This window comes from Populus nigra, chromosome 2 (genome assembly GCF_951802175.1).
Source record: "Populus nigra chromosome 2, ddPopNigr1.1, whole genome shotgun sequence".
Lineage (NCBI taxonomy): Eukaryota > Viridiplantae > Streptophyta > Magnoliopsida > Malpighiales > Salicaceae > Populus > Populus nigra.
Window position 1 is genome coordinate 16,067,171 of NC_084853.1, and position 5,000 is coordinate 16,072,170.

Genomic DNA, 5,000 nt, shown 5'->3' on the forward strand with positions numbered 1-5,000 from the left:
CACTGCCCTATCGGCTACAACTGCTGATGGGTGGGATTAGAGGCCTGCCATGGTGGTGAGGGGCGGCGAGGACCGTGAAAGCTAGAGTTTTTCAGAGGCTGCCGGGAAAAAGGCCCCTCGGGTGGCGGGGTGCGAGGACCAGGCGCGTCATTCAATTCTCTTCCCTATCAACTTGGCTCCCGTTGGCGGGATTGGAGGCCTACTGTTTGTTACAGGGCTAAAATCGTCAGGGGAAGAGCTGACGAAACAATGCTGGTTTGGATGCAGGGGGTAGTGTTGGAATCGGCAGCGCGGACAAAATCGGCAAAGTCGACAAAAAAGACTGTTGGTCTGGACATCGGGGCAGCGGCAGCCATGCCGACAGGGGGGGAAATCGGCAGCACAGATTTGTGCAGCTGCAGGTTCGTCGGGGAAATCGGCAGCGCAGATTTTTCGATGAACATGGGCTGGAAGATGGACTGTCCAGGCCAGGCAGGGAAATTCGTCAAGGGGACACGCTGACGAAACAGCGCTGGTTCAGGCACGGCGGGCAGTGTTGGAATCGGCAGCGCCGACGAAATCGGCAAAGTCGGCAGAATCGGCAGCGGGTGCTGGCGATGGGTCTGGACGGGCTGGATAGTCCAAGGCTCGACGAGAAAGACTGCTGGTTTAGACACTGGGGCAGTGGCAGCCCGCGGGACAGTGTCGGCAGATTCGGCAGCGCAGATTTGTGCGGCTGCAGGTTCGTCGGGGAAAATCGGCAGCGCAGATTTTGCGACGAACATGGGCTGGGCGATGGACTGTCCAGGCCAGGCAGGAAAATTTGTCGAGGGGACACGCTGACGAAACAGCGCTGGTTCAGGCACGGCGGGCAGTGTTGGAATCGGCAGCGCCGACGAAATCGGCAAAGTCGGCAGAATCGGCAGCGCAGATTTTTCGACGAACACGGGCTGGACGGTGGACTGTCCAGGCCAGGCAGGAAAATTCGTCGAGGGGACACGCTGACGAAACAGCGCTGGTTCAGACACGGTGGGCGCAGTGTTGGAATCGGCAGCGCCGAGAAAATCGGCAAAGTCGGCAGAATCGGCAGCAGGTGCTGGCGATGAGTCAGGACGGACTGGATAGTCCAAGGCTCGATGAGAAAGACCGCTGGTTTAGACACTGGGGCAGTGGCAGCCCGCGGGGCAGTGTCGGCAGATTCGGCAGCAGTGTCTGCCGATTCGGCAGCGTTGGCTTGTTGGCGCGGGGGGCCGATTCGAGTGGGGACTTGGGCAGCGGGCAGTGAAAGCAAGAGTTTCCCCGATGCTGCCGGGAAAAACGCTCCCCGGGATGGCCGGGTGAGATGACCCGGCGGCCCGCGACGGGTCATTCAATTCCATGCCCCGTCAACATAACTCCCGATGTACTGTTTGCTTTTTCGGAAGAAGAGATCCATCCCCCCATCCTCGGCCAGCCAAAAACGCTCCAATTAATGGCCGGGTGAGATGACCCGGAGGCCCGCGACGCGTCATTCAAATCACTGCCCTATCGGCTACAACTGCTGATGGGTGGGATTAGAGGCCTGCCATGGTGGTGAGGGGCGGCGAGGACCGTGAAAGCTAGAGTTTTTCAGAGGCTGCCGGGAAAAAGGCCCCTCGGGTGGCGGGGTGCGAGGACCAGGCGCGTCATTCAATTCTCTTCCCTATCAACTTGGCTCCCGTTGGCGGGATTGGAGGCCTACTGTTTGTTACAGGGCTAAAATCGTCAGGGGAAGAGCTGACGAAACAATGCTGGTTTGGATGCAGGGGGTAGTGTTGGAATCGGCAGCGCGGACAAAATCGGCAAAGTCGACAAAAAAGACTGTTGGTCTGGACATCGGGGCAGCGGCAGCCATGCCGACAGGGGGGGAAATCGGCAGCACAGATTTGTGCAGCTGCAGGTTCGTCGGGGAAATCGGCAGCGCAGATTTTTCGATGAACATGGGCTGGAAGATGGACTGTCCAGGCCAGGCAGGGAAATTCGTCAAGGGGACACGCTGACGAAACAGCGCTGGTTCAGGCACGGCGGGCAGTGTTGGAATCGGCAGCGCCGACGAAATCGGCAAAGTCGGCAGAATCGGCAGCGGGTGCTGGCGATGAGTCTGGACGATTTATAGTCCAGGGCTTGATGGAAAAGACTGTTGGTCCAGACAATGGGGCAGTGGCAGCGCGGATTTGTGCAGCTGCAGGTTCGTCGGGGAAAATCGGCAGCGCAGATTTTTCGACGAACAGGGGCTGGGCGCTGGACTGGCCGGGCCAGGCAGGAAAATTCGTCAGGGGGGCACGCTGACGAAAACAGGGGCTGCGGAGTGGAAAATCGGCAGCGCAGATTTTTCGACGAACAGGGGCTGGACCGGCCGGGCCAGGCAGGAAAATTCGTCAGGGGGGCACGCTGACGAAAAGAGGGGCTGCCGCGTGGAAAATCGGCAGCGCAGATTTTTCGACGAACAGGGGCTGGACGCTGGACTGGGCCAGGCAGGAAAATTCGTCAGGGGGCACGCTGACGAAAAGAGGGGCTGCCGCGTGGAAAATCGGCAGCGCAGATTTTTCGACGAACATTCGTCAGGGGGGCACGCTGACGAAAAGAGGGGCTGCCGCGTGGAAAATCGGCAGCGCAGATTTTTCGACGAACATTCGTCAGGGGGGCACGCTGAGGAAAACAGGGGCTGCCGCGTGGAAAATCGGCAGCGCAGATTTTTCGACGAACAGGGGCTGGATGCTGGACCGGCCGGGCCAGGCAGGAAAATTCGTCAGGGGGGCACGCTGACGAAAAGAGGGGCTGCCGCGTGGAAAATCGGCAGCGCAGATTTTTCGACGAACAGGGGCTGGACTGGCCGGGCCAGGCAGGAAAATTCGTCAGGGGGGCACGCTGACGAAAAGAGGGGCTGCCGCGTGGAAAATCGGCAGCGCAGATTTTTCGACGAACAGGGGCTGGACGCTGGACTGGGCCAGGCAGGAAAATTCGTCAGGGGGGCACGCTGACGAAAACAGGGGCTGCCGCGTGGAATGGCAGCCTACACGCAGATGCGAATTCGGCAGCGCACGATGGCTTGAGCAGGTCATGGGTTCGACTTGGCGCGATCTGAAACCTGGACGAGGGACTGTCGACGCTGGACGAGCCAGCGCGGTGGCCTGTCGTGCCCCGTTCAGGGGGGGCCTGCCGCGGAGACAGCCCTCGCGGGCTCGACAGCGCAGGCCAGCGTCCCCGACGTCGCTGGCCGCGGCAGGCGAGCTGCCGGGGTTCCCGCATTCCTACAAGAAAACGTCGTGCTTTCCACATGAAACCAATCCAGTAAAATCAGCCATATTTTTATGAGGCTGCCCACTGAATTTGGGGTCATTCCGGGCCGGTTCCTAGTTTTGCGGATTTACTCGATTTCTAATGGTAGGAAAATTAAAACAAATACTTCCCGACCTCGAAAAATTCTGGGAAAATTAATGAAGGTGGATTGGATTTTTGCCAACCTCTGTGCAAAATTTCAGCTCAAAATACCAAGAAATGAATTTTTTAGAGGGGGGGTGACAGCTGGGACCTAGTAGTGTCTCCCCCTGCCAGAGCTGCAATGACACTTATTGCTCTTTAGGGAGCCACCAGGCCGGCGCCCCTCAAAGACCACACGCGCTGCGCGCGCCCGCCCGCGCTGGGCGCTGGGGCGCTGGGGCCTGAGGGCCTGGGGCCCTTGGGGGCCCTTGGGCGCTTGGGCGCGCGCGCGCGGCCCCCGCAGCCATGCCGCGCTGCGCGACGCGCGGACAGCCCCTGCTGGCTTGCTCTCTCGCCCGCGGGGGGGCTGCCTTCGGGCCCTGGCCCCCCGCGTTCTGGCCTGCCCCCCGCGTGGGAGAGGCTAGGCGCTGCAGGGGCCAGCCCGACGTCGCTGGCCGCGGCAGGCGACAGCCCCTGCTGGCTTGCTCTCTCGCCCGCGGGGGGGCTGCCTTCGGGCCCTGGCCCCCCGCGCTCTGGCCTGCCCCCCGCGTGGGAGAGGCTAGGCGCTGCAGGGGCCAGCCCGACGTCGCTGGCCGCGGCAGGCGAGCCGCCGGGGTTCCCGCATTCCTACAACAAAACGTCGTGCTTTCCACATGAAATCAATCCAGTAAAATCAGCCATATTTTTATGAGGCTGCCCACTGAATTTGGGGTCATTCCGAGCCGGTTCCTATTTTTTCCGATTTCCTCGATTTTTAATGGTAGGAAAATAAAAAAAAATACTTCCCGACCTCGAAAAATTCTGGAAAAATTAATAAAGTTGGATTGGATTTTTGCCAACCTCTGTGCAAAATTTCAGCTCAAAATACCAAGAAATGAATTTTTTAGAGGGGGGGTGACAGCTGGGACCTAGTAGTGTCTCCCCCTGCCAGAGCTTCAATGACACTTATTGCTCTTTAGGGGGGTGCCCCCTGACTGGCCATGGGGCGCGCTGGCCTGGCGCCCATAGGCCTGCCGCGGGGGATATGTGGGCTGTTGCTAAACTCGGACTAAGGTGGGGGGCCTCATGGCCCGAAGTATTGCCGGCATCGATGACCCGTTTTCCGGCCGGCGACGACCCGATTCCGGCCACCGTCTTCGGGACCCGCTCCAAGCCGTCGGGCGCGTTGGGGCTGCTTATCCGCGGCGTGGGCGTGGCATTCATTTGCCGTGCTTGTGCCAAGGTGCTGGCAGCTGCTGCGCGGCTGTCTGCTTGCCGCGACGTCACGGCGGCGGTGGCCGCTGCCCCTGCTCGCAAGTCGGAGGCCTGGCCGACGTGGCTGGTGCGGACCGCCGAGCTTGGGGATTGCGAGGAGAGCTCTACGCTGGCGTGGGCGTGGCATTAAATTGCCGTGCGCGCGCCCATGCGTTGGCTCTCCTCGCAATCCCCGACCTCGTGGCGTGACGTGCCCGCTGCCGAGGCCTGGCCTCCGTCTTGCGAGCCGGGGCTGACAGCCCCCCGCATGATTGTCCCTGTCGTTCCCCCCCGCGGCCTGTCCCTTGTCCCTTCGAGATCCTTCGCCTCCGGCTGCGGTGGCAGCTGCC